The 21,170-nt window shown below is 41.9% G+C and overlaps 1 protein-coding gene and 1 pseudogene across 5 annotated transcripts in view; both read right to left on the reverse strand.

Annotated features, from left to right (window-relative positions):
* The window catches only part of ADAMTSL1 (ADAMTS like 1), a 979,893-nt gene that overhangs the window by 157,851 nt on the left and 800,872 nt on the right, over positions 1 to 21,170 (reverse strand). The window lies entirely within an intron of this gene.
* LOC102128220 (perilipin-2 pseudogene) lies at positions 8,929 to 10,799 on the reverse strand (annotated as a pseudogene).

A 21,170-nucleotide genomic window follows, 5' to 3' on the forward strand; every position in this document is an offset into this window, starting at 1 on the left:
ATTGCTGGCAGACCATCAGAAGATAGGAAGAGGCAAGGAAGGCCCCTACTCCTACAGGTTTTAGAGGGAAATGGCCCTGTCCGCGCTTTGATTTCAGACACTAGTCTTGGAATACATTTCTACTATTCTAAGCCACCCAGTTTGTTTGTTATAGTAGGCCCAGCAGATTAATACACTCTCTTGAGTCAGTTCTTGTGAGTAGTTTTTAATCCATCTAGTTACATTGCCAATAGAAATCTTTCTGGACATTTATATTCATGAGTTTTCTCTACAAGTGAAATGCCTAGGAAGGCCAGTCTTTATGTCAGGATCTATGGTTTTGATTCTATTATCTTCTGTAAGATTCTGCCTCCTCTTTCCTTTCATGATAATTGTCTTTGCAGTCTTACAGACTTCATTTTTAATTCTACCCATCTCTTCAGCCACTCGCATGTGTATGTGTACTTGTATTCATGCATTTACTTGTTGAAAATCTGGTATGTACTGAGAATTATGCTGAATGATTGGGACACAGAGATTTTCAAAATATTCTTGATTTTAAGAGTTTTTAGAGACAACCATAAGATGCTGTAACAAATACTATTCATTATTTATCCATTTAATTAGTATTTATTGAACACTTTTTGTGCGCCAGGCTTTATGTGAGGAGACAGAGTAGTAAATGAGTCGGACCTCAACCCTATTTGCCTGGGGCACAGAGTCTAGTCTATGAAGCAGATAAGCACAATCTAAGACAGAATCATAGATTGGGAGTTTAGAGGAATGAGGTAGTATCATCAATGGCTTCCTCACGATGGGGATATCCAGATTGAGTCTTGACAGGTGAATAAGTGGTAGCCAGGCAAAGGCAGAAGTAAAAAGAAGGTATTCCAGGCTGAATGAGGTATAAGAATGCTTCCATGAAGCATTCAGGGAACTGGGAGTTTGAAATTCCCATGCTCAGGACTAGAAAGAACATTGAGGCTGAGCGTGGTGGCTCATACCTGTAATACTAGCACTTTGGGAGGCCAAGGTGGGCAGATCATCAGAGGTCAGGAGTTTGAGACCAGCCTGGCCAACATGGTGAAACCCAGTCTCTATTAAAAATACAAAAATTAGCCAGGCGTGGTGGTGCGTGCCTGTAATCCCAGCTACCTGGGAGGCTGAGGCAGGAGAATTGCTGGAACCGGGGAAGCGGGGCTGCAGTGAGCCGAGATCTCACCACTGCACTGTAGCCTGGGTGACAGAGGGAGACTCCTCTCAAAAAAAAAAAAAAAAAAAAAAAAAAAAAAGAAAAGAAAAGAAAGAAAGAAACAACATTGAGTAGAAAGCCTAGTAAATCCATGGAAAACTCTACTTCTTGCTCCTCTCTTCTCTCCTTGATGTAATTACGTAGGGGTGGGTGGGGGCGGGGGAGACTGGGAAGCAGAGGTGCTTTGGGCAGCCAAACCGTTAATGACAAAGGTGACTTCAGCTCACTATCCTTCAAAATCACAGCCTCATGGATTAGGCTTCTTGACCTCCCCTAATCCGCTGAGTGCCGGAATGGCCAGCAGGCTCTTTTCCTGTCTGTCCTGACATTTGCCAGCCTTAGTGAGAAGTTTGGCAGGACACGGCACAGGGTGACATGGTGCTTCAAGTAGGCCCTCTACCCTGCTTAAGCAGACCATGAAACCAATTTAAGCCTGGCTTGGCAGAGGAATGCAAAAAATGAAGCCATTTCCCCTGGAGACATCTCCCTGTCTGTCTCAGGAGATTGATATGTGAGAAGACAGGAGAGGAAGCAGGTAGCTATTGATGCAGGGGTGATTAATTCCCTCAGGGCTGGGGAGACACACACACACACACACACACACACACACACAGATAGTAGACATGGACACACATATACACATAGACATTGACATACATGCATATGCCTGATGCACACACATACGCACCCCTGTGGGCAGTGCCTGCTGTTTGCACAGGCTTCCTATTCACACAGATGTTCTATTCACATGATGTGGGGAACAGCAGCCCATGTACTTTCTAGCCCTGAAGGGTGTTGACTTGGGGAGTGAGAATGAGGCTTTCCACAAATGTTTTTATATATGACCACACAAAAATGACCTAAACTGATTTTTCAAGTTAGGTTCAAAGATCTCTTCATGTAGAATGCATGTTTTACTCTTTGATGTTTTGGTATCTTAGGGCGAGTTAAGGGATTATTATCAGGCTGAAGCCTGAATAAATTGAAACCCTCACATTAGGATTTATATTGGCTTATTAAATCCCTCATTTGTTTTTGATTATCCATGATTCTCATTTATTGCTAGGACTTTTATCCCTGGGACACTATTTTTAAACACACTTGGATCTGATAGAACTGATGAATTGGCCTAAATCCCTAAGTTATATTTACTAAGTAGGAGACACGTGAGCATAATGTCAAGAACCAGACTGCCCCAGAACTTTGAATTTCAACATACCATCCACTTCCATCTGTGTTTTATGACCTTGGGAAAGTTACCCTCTTTGAATGCCAACTCGTTTATCTATAAAATAAGGACGATAACAATAATTACAATAATAGCTTCCAGTAGTTATTGGGTGCTTGCTATGTGCTGGGTACTGCTGTAAGAACTTCACATGTACTAATTCATTTAATCCTCATGGCAACCCTAAGATCTAGGTACTATTATTATGCCGTTTTATATATAGGGCAATTGAAGTAACTTGGCTAAGTTCACATAGCTAGTTGTAAGAGATCCAGGATTTGACCCTAAGTAGTCTCACTCCAGAGTTCGTAATCGTGTTTTTCCCTGCTAGCCTCTAGCTTGTAAAGGTGTTGGAAACAAAATACCATGTGGTAGCTACCACCATTATTATTGCTATCATTGTTGTTATAATATTATTTCTCATACACAAGAGAGAAAAATAGAAAGAATTTGTCTTTGGAGTTCCTTTTTGCTTATGCTTAGAATTACTGCTATTGCTATCCCCAAGTTAGAGTAACTGTTTTTCTATTTAATTTTCCTTGCCTCCCACATTTACAATAGTTCACTGTTTTGCTTCATGCAGCCTCACATTCTCTAGGCCACAGAGAATTTTCTAGTTGCCCTCTGACCCTCAGAGCAGATTATCTATTTTTCCAGCTAGGAAAACAGAAACAGTGGGGGCAACCCAGCAACTAGATTCTGAATAAGAACACTGGATTACACACAACTTGCAAACAAAAACCATGGAGAGTGTTTTTACCCCAAGCCACACAGAGGTCAGATGAATTCCTATTTCTTGACTATCATTCATTTATACTAAATTACTAGAAAAATCCTCAAGCTTTATGAATGCAACCATCTTCTTTCTTTCCCACTCTCGTTGTCTAGCTGACCTCTTACCCTCTACTCTTCACTCTCAAATAGCAAGGAATGCTTTTCTTGTTGATGGTTAAGAACATGTTTGAAGCACAGAAGATTTTTACCTGGGGTAACTGCATATCATATTCAATTCCTTTCCATAGTTTTAAAGACTAAGATGTAGAGAAAGCACAAAACCTCTCAAAGCAGGGCTGTAAGAAAATCCTTTCTTACCCTAGTGAAAAATATATGATGTCTAGTGACCATCTGGGTCCCCTATTCTATCACAGGAGTCCAGCTCTTAGTGCATTTTATCAATTGAAACACTCAAATATAGAATCTATTCTTAAATAACCAGGAACTCACAAAAATGCTTTACAAACATTAATTCATTTATCTGCACAAAACCCCTATGAGATAGGTACTTTTAAAAATCTTTATCTTATAGATAAGCAAATGAGGACAGAGAGGGGTTAAGTGACTTGCTTAAGGACACAGTGAGTGGTGGAACCAGAATTTGAACTCAGGAAGTCTGGTTCTAGACACTACATTCTGAATCACTAAAGTAGCTCTTGGTTCTTCTGGTTTATGATAAACACTGAGCTCGAAATTGGAAAACATTACTTTTCAGGCTTTGAGCTTTGCCAGTCAGTGTCTATTTGGACAAGTGGCTTAATACCTCTGGCCTCTCTTTTCTCACAGATAAAATGGGAGGATTTAACTGAATTACATTCTGGGATTCTACAACCCTAGTCACTAAGGGAGACTCATTGGTCAAATTGTTAGATTCCAGACACATCTGTCAGCTAAATTTCTTACCATTCTGGTTTTGTGGAATGTAAAGAATGAAGCCATATGACCTTTCGGTATCAATAGGACTAATAGTGCTAATAAAGCCTACTGGGAAGTGATGAGAGTTTGACGTGCACCAAGTTCTTCATGTGACCATGATCCCTCAATCACTAGAAGTGAAGGAATCCCAAGGCCACTTGAAGATCATGGACTCACTGGTGAAGTGACGTGATTCATCCATATTATCTGGCATGGGCATGGGGCCCTGGAGTGGAAGTCTTCCTTGTACTTCACTTTTTTTTTTTGAGACAGAGTTTCATTCTTGTTGCCCAGGCTGGATGCAATGGCTTGATCTCAGCTCACTGCAACCTCCACCTCCCGGGTTCAAGCGGTTCTCCTGCCTCAGCCTCCCGAGTAGCTGGGATTACAGGTATGTGCCATCATGCCCAGCTAATTTTTGTATTTTTAGTAGAGACAAGGTTTCTCCATGTTGGTCAGTCTGGTCTCAAACCTCTGACCTCAGGTGATCCACCTGCCTCGGCCTCCCAAAGTGCTGGGATTACAGGTGTGAGCCACTACGCCCATCCTGTACTTTACCTTTTTAATTGACCTTTCAGGCAGAGAGAGTTCTATGTGGACAAGTGGGCACATTTGATACTCAGAAAATGCATCTATTTCAGATACTAGTCTGTTCACAGAGGAGGGTTTTGGGGCTCCCAAAATGTGGTAAGTAGCACATAATTACACAGTTATGGAAATGGCATAAATGTTGGGGTAGGCTTTCATTTAAAGTTTACCTCTGCACAGAAAGACAATGGAAAGAGAATTTTACACATTTGAGAATGAAACAACATAGCAAGATATTATCTTCAAATATATCAGACTTCAACACATTATTTTTGTATGTGTTAAGAGAAAGGAATATAATCCATGGGACCACTTTCTACACACATAGAAACACACAACTGCAGTAAGAGCATGTGTGGTAAAAAGTAGTCTACCTGTTGCCAACCTTGTCATGCAGAGTTACCCTCCTGGAGGAGTTAGGTATGGAAGGGTGAGCTGGAAAACAGCACTTTTTCTTTTCTAGATCAAGGGAGGGTCAATCCAGCTCACATGTGGTTTCACTTCACTCCACCATGGGTCAGTTATATTGTCAACTTCTATTGAGTTAAAGATAAAGTGCCTGACACTATCCATTTTCACATAAGGTGTTTCTAGGTGTGCCTGGGATGTGCCTTCCCAAGGCCTATGGTAGTACCTAGCAGGTAACACAGAAAAAAGAAGAGAGAAATGGAAGCATTCCTGGCCCCCAGACTGTCATCTCACTGTCTCCCCTCACCTGTGACCACATGGCCTACCATTTATGCTCCCTAACCCCCAAAAGCCACAGAGTCAAACTGGACAGTGGGGGCACATCTTGTGAAGGAGATCTGGCTCCATATCAGCTTCTCCTCCCTATTAGAATTTTGGCATCATTTTCTCATGAAAGGAGCATTGATAAATGGTCTAGTTATGGTAGTTTTACATCAATAAATATCTTGCTTGCATCAATTTCCTTCCGTGGTTTTCTACAGCACGATGAAACTTAAAATTGTGCATACTCTGCTCATCACGTTCTCTGATTTTTGTTGGCATGCTAGTCTAGGGAGAAAGTTGAGGCAGGAAAAGTATGGTAGAAGGAGGTGGGGGGTCTGTTGCCCATCTACAAAGATTTTTTTTTTTTTTTTAATTTGAGAGAATTTCCCTAGCAAGTGCATCAGTGACATAAGCTTTGTGAGCCCAGGAGGTTGAGGCTGCAGTCAGCCATGATTACACCACTGCATTCCAGCCTGGGTGACACAGCAAGACCCTGTCTCAAAAAAAAAAAAAAAAAAAAAAAAGACCAAAAGAAAAAGAAAAAGGGTGCAATCCGATTTCTCAAAGAGCATCCTAAGCACATTCAGTAACGATCTACGGTGTCCTCCCATTTGCACTTTGACTCTAATAAAGGAGTAACCCATATTTGACATGTGGGGTTTTACTAATGCCAGAGTATACATTTCCTGACACTTTTACTTTTTAAACTTCAAAACAACTTGAATGTCCATTTCACATCTGAGAGATCTCTGTAGCACTGCTGTTTCTCTGTGTTAAGCAAATCTTCCAATGACATCTGTACAATAAGCAAGCATTTTGAAGACCGATCAGATAGTGGGGCTCTGAAAACCAACCCTCTGAAATCGCTCATGTGGCAAGGGATGAAGGGATGCCCTAAAAGAAGAAATAAGGAGAGACTAATAATTCAGTATCTTGTACTTCTATAACACCTAGTTTCACAGAACTCAGAAAACTTTGCAAAACATTCTAACCGAAGAATTCTTGAGTTTACCACTGAGGGAGACGGCAAGTCATTGGTATTGCATGAACCATGTGGTCCTTCTGTCTTCCATACTTTTTCACCATTGCCTGAAATGCAACATAAATACGTTGCCCTGTCTTCTAGATCTCTCTCATATGTCCTGAGCTATGAGAGGTGTCTGAGGCAGCATGGCACCTTGGAGAACACAGGAAAGCTATAGATAAATTGTGAGGCTTCAAGTTCCAGTGTTGTCCATAGGGACAGAGGTTTAATAAAAGTTAATTTGATCCATTTTTAACAGTCAGCATAGTGATTATTGCATTATGTGGTTACAGGACACAAATCTATCAGATTCCTGGTCATTGAGAGTAACTAGAGATACTCTTACACAGTGGAATCAAGCAATTTTAGGCTTACCTGGAAGACTGAAAGGGGACGGAAGGCAGGGCACAAAACTGCCCTGAGGTTTCTTGAAAAGCCTGGATTGGGACTCTGGGGGAATATCTAATTAGTAGATCAATAACATGTGTGATTAGATTTTTAAGAAAAAATATTTTACCAGCTCTAAGAACAAGAGACTCAGCTCAGTGGTTACCTTCTCAAGGTCACCTTCTCTAACCTGGATTAGGTGAATCCATCATCTCTGTGTTTCCATAAAACACTGGTTGATATCTCTAACATGACTGTTATGGGTCTGTCTTGTAACAATCTGTTTGTATATTGGTTTCCTAATAAGTTGTTAGTGCCTGGCCCAGGGTCTATGTCCTAGACTTTATTGTTTCTCCAGAACCTATGACACAGTAAGAATTTTATAAATGTTTGCTGAACTGTGCTGGATTTTCTCTTAACCAGTAGAAAATGCCCACCCTCCCAAGGATTAGAGCTAATAGAAGCAGATAATGAAGGCCAGGCATTCTTGGTCTAGACTGGGCAGTACCTTTCCTCTATAACAGAGCCTGTCTTTCCTTCAGGAAAAAAGGTGAGAACACAGTTTTCTAAAGTGCACACAAATCACCTACATCCTCCAATCAAGGACTGCTTCTTACAAAGATACATAAAAAACCCTATAAAACCCCAAACTAATCTCTATTACCATTCATAGAGTACTTAGTATGAGCTAGGCACTGTGCTGAGCGCTTAACACACTTATCCTCATGACCACTCTCTGGGGTTAAAGAGGAAGAAACTGAAGTTCTGAGAAGTTCAACAACCCACCCAAGGCCAAAGAGGTAGCGTATCATATGAACTGGATTTTAACCCTGATTTGTGGGACTCAGAAGCCCATGCTCTCACAGCTGGAATGAAGGGCTAGGAATCAGTCATTTACACCTTAGTGTGAATTAGTTTAGGTAGTTTTCTTTTCCTAATTCTTAGCTGAGTTGAATTGAATGGGGATGGGGGAGGTGGAGAGTGAAGAAAAAGAGTTGAAAGAAGTGAGAAGACTATACCCTGTACAAGTGACTGAGAAGGGTCAGCTGGGAATTTGGGTAGTCAAAAGACAATGTGACTGAGAATAAGTCTTTAGGGGAGAGAGGGAACAAGCACCAGGAAAGTCAGAAAGAGAGTGGCACAGAAAAGGAGGCAAGGACCCAGGTTTGCCCTGGGGAAAGAGAAGAGAAGTGGGGTGGGGGGGTGGAGAGAGAGAAAGAGTGTGTGTGTGGGTGGGTGGTGGTGGGGGGAGTGGTGGTGCTGGTAATTTACAACATGAACAAGCATCACCAAAGCATAAGCTGGACCAGTGGCAGAGCAAAGATACAAAGCTTCTTCCTGATTTATAAGCAAAGGATGCATCTCTGCATGTCTTAGTATTTCTTTATATTTTTTTAAGGATATGAGCTTTTTGCCTAATAACTCAGTGGTGGGTTTGAACACATTCACTTTAGGTCTACTAGACTTCTCTTTTAGCATGCTTCATTTCCTATGTGTTGGGCTCTGCCCTGAGAAATCTGTACTCTAATGAATTTTTGACTGTCTTTCAAATGCTCACTTTCACCAAGAGCCCAGTCCTACTCTCATTAACTCAGAGTATAAGATGAAGGTTATCTGATAGAGATGAAGCAGACCTTGTTAACTTGTGATGTTTACTAGGTTGTAAGCTGCTATGAGACTACAGTTGGTTCTTTACACTGCGGTCATTCCCATGCTTACACCGTGGTACCCAGGACAGTGTGAAAGACAGACGGGATGATGGATGGATCTATAAACACAGTGATAGAGGGACAGACAGCCTCGGGCTCTCAGTAACTGCTTTGGAATTAAACATACCTTGTTCCAAGTTTGGACCTGCCACTGGCTAGTTACAAGATATCTCACTAACGACTGTTTCCTCAGCTGTAAAGTTAGGATAGGAATGGAATCACTCTTACAAAATTGTGGGGAAGATTAAGCAAAACAATGTATATAAAGTGATGGGCACAGTGCCATGCATATTGTAAGTGCTTAATAAATAGAAGCTTTATTTATTAATAAAGGTATTAATTTTATTTATTTATTTATTTTTATCCTGCAGTGAATTTTATTAAATTCAAATGTAGTATTATTCCTATTTGAGAAATAAAAAGCTAAAATCAAGTTTTACAAGTAATCATCATGAGATAAACCAGTGAAGAGGACTTTTCAGATCATACCAGAGCTGACACCAGTTTCTACCCCAGCCCACATGAAGATGTTTTTATTCAATACAAACAGGAACAGAGGCAACACAATGGCCACAGAATGAGAACGTAAGTGCACTTGAATTTTTTCTGAGTTCTGGCTATAGGCTCTGACAAGCCTAGCCTTCTTTTCTTACCAGGTGAACAGAATCATCTGCTAATGCCAGAAACTTTAAAGCTCTTAATTCAGCTAGAAACAACTATAATTGAGGGCCTTTTTACTAGCTTCTTGCTTCCCAATTTAGGGTTGCCTAGCAAGTTAATTGCAACATAACAGGTCATCTGCCTGGCCACATCATGCACTAGTGACAGGGGCAGGTTTAATGAGTTTTGTGCTCAGATCGCTGGGTCTCCTGGCTGCTCTTGTCCATCTCTGCACCTTGGTCCTGAGCATTCTGAGACTCAGTCAGCTGAGGATAAAAGGGACCTACCAGCCAGTTGAGGGGCGTGTTGTTAACAAGATAATCCGTCACATCATCTAAAGATTCCTTCATTTTCTGCAGCTGCCCCTTGCTAGAAGTGAGGAGGCTGTCAGACACTTCCTTAAAGGAGGCAGCACTGCGGAACACTGAGTAGATGTCGCCTGCCATCACCCCCATGTGCTTGGCCTGATCTTGGATGTTCTGCGGTACACCTTGGATGTTGGACAGCAGGTTGTGGCACGTGGTCTGGAGCTGCTGAGTCAGGTTGCGGACAATTTCAAGAGTACGTGACTCAATGTGCTCAGCACAGTGGAACTCATCAGTATCATCGTATCCAATGCTCCTTTTCCACTCCACCCAAGAGAGGTAGAGCTTATCCTGAGCATCCAGAATTTTCTGATTGGCACTATGCACATTCTTCCTGGCAAATTCAATCAGGTGAACAGTAGAATGGAGCTGAGAAATGGTCTCTTGGCTTTTTTGCTTAGCTTCTTTAACCCTGCTGAGAGCCTGCTGGTAGGCATGGGAGCGAAGCTTGGTAGATAGGGATCCCAGTCTAACATAATAACTTGGCTTCTGAACCAGATCAAATCCTTCAACTTTTTTTGCTTCTTTTTCTAGTTCTTCCTCAGTGAGAGGGAGGTACTGTTCTACCAACAGCTCTGATTTGGTGAGTGCATTTTCTACGCCACTGTTCACGAGCTGCATCATCCGACTCCCCAATACTGTGTTAATGCTGCCACTGACCACAGACTTGGTCTTCTCCACACTGCCAGTCACTGCCCCTTTGGTCTTGTCCATCACCCCTGTGATCGTGCTGGCCACAGAATCGTTGGCCCCAGTCACGGTAGGCGTCACAGCATCTTTTGCCCCAGTCACAGCACCTTTGGCATTGGCAACAATCAGAGTTGATGGCTGATTCAGAATAGGCAGTCTCTCCTCAATCCTGTCTAGCCCCTTACAGGCATAGATATTGGCAACTGCAATTTGCGGCTCTAGCTTCTGGATGATGGGCAGAGCACTGGTCATGGCCACGGAGGTGATGGTCTTCACGCCCTTCTCTGCCATCTCACACACAGATTTCAGGTAGGGATATTGGTCCTTTGTACTGAGATAGGCTGAGGACATGAGGTCATACGTGGAGCTCACCAAGGGCAGGTTGATCACCCGAGTCACCACACTCGGTTGTGGATCAACTGCAACGGATGCCATTTTTCTTCCTGGAGAAAGAAATCGACGGACTGCAGCGAAGGGCGGAGAGCAGGCGCGTCCCTAAGGCGACTCCGGCTGCCACCACCCGGTCCTAATTTTATTAATTAATTAGGTATTTAATTAATTAGGTATGGAGGGAGGCCATACCTTGCTCAAAGATGACCTGTGAAGGTCAGCAAGGATATGGGGGCAAGATGCCCTGTGCCTTATCTCTACCATGATGTGGCTTTTCCTTTTTTCCTTCTTTTTTTTCCTTTACTGTCTTTGTTCCTTCTTTCCTTCCTCACTTTCTCCTTCTTCCCTCCCGCAAACATTAGAGGAGACAACTGGCTAGGAATAACACAATTCATAGATGCTTCCTGATTTCTTCCTGCCTTATCCCAGGCCGTTGCGGCCATCGGGACACAGCAGCTCATTTCAAGATCACACTTCTTGTCAAGATAGTGAGTTCCTGTGATATCCGGTCATTTAAAAGTGTGTAGCACCTCCCCATTCTCCCTCGCTCCTACTTTCACCATGTGAAGTGCCTACCCCTGCTCTGCCTTCCACTATGATTGGAAATTTCCTGAGGCCTCTCCAAAAGCAGCTGCTGCTATGCTTTCTGTACAGCCTGCAGAACTGTGAGCCAATTAAACTCTTTTCTCTTTTCTTCCATTTTTTTTTCTTTTTGAGTTGCATGACTGCATGGTGCACTCATGGCTCACTGCAGCTTTGACCTCCTGAGCTCAAGCGATCCTCCCACCTCAGTCTCCCGAGTAGCTGGGACAACAGGTGCATGCCACTGTGGCTGGCTAATTTCTGTATTCTTTGTAGAGACAGGGTTTCACAATGTTGCCCAGACTGGTCTCAAACTCCTGGGCTCAAGTGATCCTCCCACCTCAGTCTCCCAAAGTGCTGGAATTACAGACACAAGCCACTATGCCCAGTGCCTCTTCTCTTTATAAATTACCTAGTCTCGGATATTTGTTTATAGCAATGTGAGAACAGCCTAATACACCAGCCCATGCTACAGAGCAAGTGAGAAAGCCAACATCTGTCTGATCTGAAAACCCTACGATATTTCTTTTTTTCCAGGCAGTGTCTCTACTCCTGGTGGGGAATATTTAGCTTTGGCATTGCCAACTCTCCTCTTGGTCTTGTCCTACTGAAGTTTCCCCATTCTTAAAAATTGCCAAGATCCCCCCATTAGGAAAAATCATGTCTGGTAAAAAAGAAACACCATGATGAGATGACAATCAACTATCTCTTCCAGAGGCATATATATATGATCAAAGTAAGTCATGGCTTGGTATTTAACAGCATCACTACTAGTGGAATAAGTGTCAAGCTCCAGGCAATTTGGGCAGAGGGCCCTTTCTACCTGTGTGAATCGTATAGTAGCTCCTTTAGGCAGCCAGAAAGGTGTCTGTGTCTGCCCACTCAGTGACCAGAGTCGATAGCAGTAAATTACAGAGAAGGCACCACTTTCAGCTGTTCTAGCATGCAGCCTATGGCCCATGTCTGTGCCTGTCTAGGCCTTAAGGATGGCAACTCCCCATGTAAAAACTGAAGCCTCATGAGAAGGTAATGAGCATCTACAGGTCTGGGAGCTGTGTTAATGCAGCGACAATCATTCTTCCCTTAGGTTTCCTGTGTCCCTGACATAAACACCAAAGTGCACTGCAGCCCTAGATAAAGATAACTAGATAAAATGATGAAGAGAAAGAGGGAATGGAAAAGACATGAATGAAGGAAGAATTCACTATGAAAAAGAAGGTAGCTGGCTGGGCTCTGCTTTGTGACAGATCTTTCTGCACCTGCAGTAGATAACCTAAGAACCGACTAACCTTGGCTGGCGCCATGACAGGAATAATATTTTCAGAAGTATGAACTGTTCCTGAACTGTTATCTGCCAGATTATTGGATACAAATCAGAGCATTCTCTTTTTCACTCCCTCATTTTTATGTCGCTTTAACATCTCTTTTTCTCTATCTCTTTCTCAGGTATTTTTCCTACTTTGTTTTCCAAGTTTAAGGAACATAGTAATATAGCATATTTCTAACTATAAGGTCAATAGAAAAACTCTTCTCATCAAATTGTTCATGAGGCCTTCTGCTCAAAATTTCCAAAGAAGGCATCTTGTATACTTAGGAAGCAATAATCATCATTTCAAAGCATCAGCCAAATTATTGCCTGCTCTTAAATTGTTACTTTAGGACTTTGGAAACACTAGATTGTAGGGAAAGCAAAAAACTGAAGGAAAAAACAAAGATTTATTTTGGGAAACTCCACATTAGTACTGTTGATTGATTTGTAAGGTGGAAGGTTTTGAGCTATAAACCTCCAATGTTTCATCACCATATCCACAGGAGAAAGCTATCTGCTGGTGCTATTTCCATTCTCATGGTGCTTATGAACAATGAGGTTGATGACTGGTACAGATACATCAACTCTCAGTGCAGTGAATAACTCAGGAGGTTTAAGTTAATAAGTGTCTTAAGAAGAGCAGCACTTAAGGCATCCAAGATTTAGAAAATAGAGTGACCCCTCCAGGACCATTCCCAAACTCTGGCTTTGGCTGCTACAGGGAACAAAGTGGGTCTTGTTCACTACTGTATCTCCCACACTATGCTTGGCACAAAGCAGGCATTCAATAGACATTTGTTCAATGGAGACTAAAGGAAGAGAAATTCTCGTTATCTTAAAGGGCATCATAACATTCTAAATGGAGGGATGCAGGATATGTATATCCCTTTACACATAAACAAACATTATAAAAACATTAAGGCATTATAAAAACATTCAGCATTTCAGTGTGGAACCATCCTTGCTGCCCCAATGCTTTCACCTGCATTTTTCTTATGGCCATGTAAGTCTTGTTCCCTGCAGACTTTTCGTGACTCTTTATAGTTAAAGCCAGTTCCTGTTTTGTAACGAATAGAAGTGCTTTGTCTTTGGAACTTAAATTTGACTCAAGGTATTTTTCTGATTAGAATTTAATTTTTCCTTCTTTGTTGAAAAGTTTCAATTCTGTGGATAATTATCATTTCCTTCAAAGAATCACAGAATATTAGAGCTGGAAGGGTTGCCAGGGATCAGGCAGCTGCATCGCTCATGACGCCTTGACACCCTTCCTTGGGGCTGTATCCTCCTCCTGCCAAGTGGCTAGGCCAAGTCAACACACACTGGCTTGATCATGGGAACAAACAAAATGTGAACATACCTGGGACAGGAGGGCATTAATTTTTCAATGAAAAAATGTTACGGTTCAGATCACACAGAGCACACTCTTTATTTTTGACTCTACATGAGGAAAAGGAAATATGCCTATGATAAAAGCTAACCCCCATTACCAGTTTAGCTTTCTTGGATGAGCAGCCAGAGTCATCTTTCTCTAAGTAAATCTGACGGTTCCACACCCCTGGCTAATATCCTTGAATGGCTCTTCAATGCCCACAGGACACAAAGTCTAAACAACTTAACTTGGCATACTGGACTCTCCTGGATCTGACCTCTCTGTCCACTCTCTAACACTTGCTTCCATTTTTTGTCCTTCATTTTGTTCTCATGGTTTTCCTTCTGCCTGCAACATCTTCCTTCTTTACTTGGATAACTCCTACTTATGCCTTACCATTCAGCACAGGCATTGCCTCCTCCAGGAAGCCTTCTCTCAGCCTCAAGCTTCCACCAAACTCCATGCTTGCCCTATTCACGAAGTTACTGTTTTGAAATCTTCTTCATCTATTAACTGGTAACTCCTTTAGGACAGGGTTTTGTCTTCTAGTCATCCCTGACAACCAAATACAAGCAGACATAAAGATGCTTGTTATTTGTTGTGTTTTTTTCCCCCCCTGAATTGGGATGCAAAAACACTCTCTGCTTTAATATTCGTGCAGAAAGTTAACTCTAACCAATGGTCTATATAAAGGCATTTCCCAGAGTCTAGGCAGAATTATGTGGTCTAAGGTGCTGTCCAATCACATAGATGTTAAGAAACCAGAAAAGCTTCCCTCTCAGGACGTAACTGCATGGATTTTCCTAATGCTGATGTTTCTATCTCTTTAGAATGAGTCATATCATATATGCTTTCAGGTGACATGATGGGAAGGTAGATCTAACCCCTTGATTTTCACCCCAAACTCATGCAGCAACTAAATATATGCATGGAAGGAAATTGTCTTTATTATTTATTTATTTATTTATTTTTGAGACAGAGTCTCACTCTGTTGCCCAGACTGGAGTGCAATGTCACCATCTTGGCTCACTGTAACCTCCTCCTGGGTTCAAGTGGCTCTCCTGCCTCAGCCTCCTGAGCAGCTGGGATTACAGGGGCTAGCCACCACACTTGGTCAATTTTTGCATTTTTAGTAGAGACGTATTTTTGCCATGTTGGCCAGGCTGGTCTCGAACTCCTGATCTCAGATGATCCACCCACCTCAGCTTCCAAAAGTGGTAGGACTACAGGCGTGAGCCACCAGGCCCGGCTTCAAAGCGATTTCTAATATCATCAAAGCTTATTTCTCATAGATTCAAGACCGATGTAACAGGAGAAATGAAGATTTTAGCCCTGAGGCAAATAAACATATGACCTTTACTCTTGTTGATGTCAAAATGCTGCTGGGGACAGTTGTGATCACTGGGCTAATACAGTCCCACTAGAGAAACAAAAGAGACTCTCACTGGCCCAGTCAGGCCCAACTATTAAGGAACAGGCTATGGTAGGTTCCTATCCATCAATGGAAGAAAAGAGAGAGACAGTGTAAGATACATCTGAATTTACCAAGGGGCATGGCAGTAGTAACAGCATGAACTCTTCAAAGGCGCCTGGATATGGACTCAATTTCTGTGGATGCCAGTGAGCTCTGGTGTACTTTTGCTTTAAGCACTTAAAAGTTAGTGTGGACAGAGCCAAAAGGCAGCGTATGGAAATTTAGGAGTACAACAGAAGATAAACCAATATTTCAAGAGCATGTTGAAACAGTAACCTTTAAAACAAGTTGTCACAGGGGAAGAACATGCAAAGCTTTGAAAGCTGCATCAAATAAATTAAAATATGATTGTGTTAAAAGGCAGCACCTTCTGCTCTAGCCATTGTAAGCTAATATAAAAGAAAATTTGAAATTGAAAATCATTTGCTGCTAGTATACATGGATTTTGTTAGTGTATAATAAAATAGGCATTCTGAAGTATGCTTTTAAAGAGAAGACTCTGTGACCTTTCAGACGTGTTTCTTAACTCTCTCCTTTCAAACAGGGATTCTCAAGCTTCGTTTATAGCTCTTGCTGGTTCTAAGAACCATCCTAGGTCTGAGAAAAGAGACTGGGGCTGGGGCAGGGGGAGGGCAGAAACCAAGGACTGTTCCTGGAATTACGAGCTTTTTTCCCCTTCCCTGTTTATCTATTCTGTACCACTCAGCTGTTCTCTGTTGCACAGAAATAAAAGTTTAGTTTAAAAAGTATGTTAGAACAAAGCTGCAGAAATTGCTTGGAATTTCCTTCATTTTCAGCATCTGGCTTTCATTGCTTACTTCATTCCCCTCCTCCACATACGTTTACCAAATCTTTTCAACACACACTGGCGTGGCTATCAAATGCTATAATTAATAACAGTCATACACTTTTTTTTAAAGGTAGTACTTTCTGCTTTTCCTTGGGCTGCTCTTGTCATTGCTATTGTAAACCAGGGAGATAGTTGTTAAAGCTTATTATTATTATTTTGGAGACAGGGTCTCATTCTGTTACCTAGGCTGGAGTGTAGTGGTGTCATCACAGCTCACTGCAGCCTTGACCTCCTTGGGTTCAGTGATCCTCCCACTCTAGCCTCCCAATTAGCTATGACTACAGGCACCCCCCCAACCAACACACACCCAGCTAATTTTTGTATTTTTTGTAGAGACAGGATTTTGCCATGTTGTCCAGGCTGGTCTTGAACTCCTGATCTTAAGCAATTCATCTGCCTTGGCTTCCCAAAGTACTGGGATTACAGGCATGGGCCACCACACCCAGACTATAGCTTAATTATTAAGACTTTAGGTAAATAAAAACATCTAATACAATTGAAGGCCTGAATTTTTAAAAATCATGTTTTCTTTTAAACTAGAAGTACTAGTTTGAAAATGAAAAGAAAGGAGAAGATATGAATTTTTCTGAGTGTCTACTATGTTCCTATTTCAGAGATGAGAAAATTGAGGATTCAAAAGGTGTATGGCCTCTTGAAGGTCAGATAGCTGAAAGTGACAGAGCAGGTCTAAATCAATGTGCTGATTCTTTTATTTTGGTGTCTCAGGGATGTAAAAGATTTTAGTGCATAATATTAAATGACAAAATCAAATTTCTCAACAATACACACAGTAAGATCCCATTTACAAAGGGAAAAAGCTTTATCTATTTGTATATGTTCTTATATGTATATAAATTCATAGAAAAATATCTGGAAGTATATGTAGCAAAGCATTAACAATGGCTATCTCTGGGTATAAGAAGGAACTAGAACTGAAGAAGATGGTGGTGAAAGGGGAAGGTGTACCTTTTTTTTTTTTATTACTCCTGTTGTGCTTGAGTTTTAAAGAATGAGACTATTCATGTATTCCTTGTATAATAATAACACAGAAAACCTCCTTATTAGGAACGGGAGGCTGATTTCTTTTTGAATGACTGCTCTTAGGTCCTTTTTGGGCATTTCTCCCTTGAGCTGGTTTCACCACTGAAGGATTGGGTGGATGATATGACTTCTAGACACACAAATTACTCATTAACTTTCATGGAAAATTCTCACTGGTAGCTCACGAGCAAAAATGGTCCTAACTTCTTATGGTTAATCTTAGGCAAAATTGTGAAGGGATTAACATCTGTCTTCCATATACTACTTTCAATCTTTCCCGACAATCAAACTCCTCCCTGGGTAATGCCTAGAACTTACTTAACCTCCACCTCTCCCTCTCTTTTCTATTAAACCTTGTACTTGTATCCTTACTTGGGGGATACTTTGCCATACATGCATGATAACATAAAAGGTTCAATCCTGACCGGGCGCGATGACTCACGCCTGTAATCCCAGCACTTTGGGAGGCCAAGGTGGGCGGATCATGAGGTCAGGATATTGAGACCATCCTGGCTAACATGGTGAAACCCTGTCTCTACTAAAAATACAAAATATTAGCTGGGCGTGGTGGTGGGTGCCTGTAGTTCCAGCTACTCAGGAGGCTGAAGCAGGAGAATGGTGTGAACCTGGGAGGTGGAGCTTGTAGTGAGCTGAGATCTCACCACTGCACTCCAGCCTGGGCAACAGAGTGAGACTCTGTATCAAAAGAAAAGAAAAAGAAAAAAAAGAAAGATTCAATCCTGAGGCCATTTATGTTTTAAGTTGGCTTTTAAAGCCTTAAGCTTAAGGAAAGGATCAACAGCATCTGGAAGGTGAGAGAGAAGGGATAAGGAGGATGCAGAGGAGAGAAAGCACTGAGGTCTTCCCAGCTGTCATTGATAATATGGTCCAAACATTGCTACCTATAAATTTTGCCCTGGTCCTTCATACTCATTTATATAATAAACACTTAATAAGCATCTGCTATGTGTCAAACATTACACTAGGTGTCAGAAATATAGAAAGGAGGATTCAGACACAAAGCTGATAGTAAGAACTTTAAAATCTAGTACTCTTCGAACAGAAAATAACTATTTTTAAAAAGTGTTCTAAAAAATGTAGGCACTGCATGCACACAAACATACAAATTGGAACAATCAGAATACTTTCAGCTCAAGAAAACATCCTCCTGTCGTGAATAACCAGGTATGAGGATATATCTGCCTAAACCCGGTTAAAGTTAGACATGTGCTTCTGAACAATCCCTGCCATCACACAGAGTCAAGAGAAGCCAAGTTTAACCTTAGAAAGCCTGGCTAAACAGATTGGACTTGCCCTCCGGGGCCTTTGGTATTCTCCATGTGATCTGATAACTCTGACCACATACAAGAAAAAAAGTGGCTTCCTAACTGGTGTTCAGTGGGACTAACGACTGCCTGGGAAAGCTATTTATCTTAACCAGGGGGTGACCTCTCAGAGACAAAGGCCCAGCGGCTAAGACTTGAAATGTCATTTTGTTATGTCCCACTGAAAATGCTATGGTATTTTTTTAAACACATGCATAGCAGCACAGACCAAGACCCCAAAGGACACGGTCTAGAAACTTATATCCCATCAGAAGATACACAAAAATGTACAGGGAACGCTGAACCATGTGGGGTAGGAATTGTGAACTAAAGATCTAAATTGCTTCCAACAGAACAGAGGTTGTGGGTTGTGTGAGAAAACAATACACTATTATGCTCCTACCAAACACATTTTCTCTTCTGTATACATTGAACACCAGGAGAAGGGAAGAAGAGATTTTTCTCTGACATCAGAGTGAGATATTCCACAGGAAAGGAACCTCTATACAAATATCACTTTTAGGAGGAAAATGTATTTTGACTCTGGGATTGGATTAGGCCATTATAATTTGGTCCCCTTTATTGTTGTAATTAGCAACCTTCTACAAATGTTTAAATGTGTATGGTCGACCCAAGAAACTCCTGGCTGTGCCCAGTGAGACGTCTTGCCTGTTGGCTTGACAATTGGCTGCTGGGAAATCAGAGAACTGAGTTTATCTGGAGCAAATGCAAATACATTCAGCTCAACAACAGTTCTTGTCTGTGAGTCAACAAAAGGGTCACAGGATAACCTAACCTTATCTAACTTAACCATGGTTAGTACTTTGAGAATGAGAAGTACAATCTCATGTCTTATTCCTTTTGCTGCTCAGAGAAGGGTTTGGGGACCACGAGTCCCAGCAGTTTTAAGCAAGTCCCAGGCACTGACTCCTCAGCACTGCCTCAGCATTTGGGTGTTGTTACAACATAGGAATGTGGTTAGAAAGACCCTTTTGCATGTTTTTCAAATAATGGCAAATAAGCAGAACAGAAATTACAGCAATCATTAGCACACAGCAGAAGCAGCTGTTTAATGCTTCTGCCTCCGAAATAAAGAATCATGGGACACGTGAGCAAGTCATGGTGACCTCAGATCATCACGTACAACCAGTTCACTTTGCAGATGTGGAAACATAAAGGGCAGGCACCTTGCCCTATGCCACAGAACTAGTTGGTGACAGCGGGATGAGAAGCCAGGCCTCTTGGCTGCCTAACAAAGAACCTTGCAGGCTTTCCATGCTGAATTGATACTGCTTCTTCCTAGATGACAGGACTGTAGTCAAATAGAAGTTTGTGTCCTTTGCCCATGCACTTAGGCTCAACAACTAGAGAGCTGCGAAATTAGGACAGAGATGTGGAACTAGGTGGGGCAGGGATAGAAAAGGAGGTTACTCAGGATTTCATGTACTGGACCTGACTTGGACTCTATTTTGCTGACTGCTGGAGAAGCATCAATGGGGTGCTTCTCCAAAGGAGTGGCTGACTGATTTTCTGGATGCCTTGGAGAATGTGGCATGAGTTGCCCTCTTAACTTCTGTATTTGAAGAGAGGATGCCCTTGTTCACCATTCAGATCATCATACAGAACAACTCTGGTGACTAGCAGGAGAAGTGTCACCATGGGATGTGCCTCCATCTGATTGCAGGAGGACTATGATCTGTACCCTCCAAGTCCCAAAGAAAGGAATCTAGCCAGCTGGGAAACAATACAAACAGTGCGTCAGCATGACCAGCAAACTACTGTAAATGCCTGACAGCAATACCGTTATTAACTGCTTCTTACATGACACACTTTGCAGAAAGAGAAAAACTATCATTTGAAATCAGCATTCCCCCTTTTATCTAGGATCTGACCCTATTTAGCAACATTTCTTCATTCCATCAGCAGATTTGAAAGTCTGGCTTTGGTTCTTAAATGTCTCCCTTCCAAACCCATAGATGAGATTTGCTCAAAAAGAAGTATCTAGAAGGCAAGTTTCTCAAGACACCATAAAATTGTATGGACTGAAGAAGTGATTGGATTGATTAACTCAATCAAGGCTGTGACTCAAGGTTGGATAATAATGAGACCCAGGCAGGGCTGAACAATGAAATGCTCTAATTGATTTTACGCATGTGGAATGGCACACACACACCCAGAGCATGCTATAATGAATCTGCATGCTGTGTGCATATTGATTTCACAGTGGATCAATTATACCACCCAATTGCTTCAGGTCCTGATATTTTGCAATTCACAGACCAGTTCATTACTATAGAGTGAGTGCTTAGGACACAGGCTCAAAGGTGGCAGAACCCATGAAGTCTGTGGTCACCTCATGTTCCCTTTAGGGGAAAGCAACTGCATGGCACACACACCTACCAGCCATGCCACAGGCTCATGTGCATGCACAGTATCTTCCAGACTCTGGCATGACCATTGACTGGGCTGGAATTCCAAAGCCCTGGTTTCAATTAAACTTAAGTGGATTTGACTAAAAGTTTGAACT

The sequence above is a fragment of the Macaca fascicularis genome, chromosome 15 (genome assembly GCF_037993035.2).
Source record: "Macaca fascicularis isolate 582-1 chromosome 15, T2T-MFA8v1.1".
Classification (NCBI taxonomy): domain Eukaryota; kingdom Metazoa; phylum Chordata; class Mammalia; order Primates; family Cercopithecidae; genus Macaca; species Macaca fascicularis.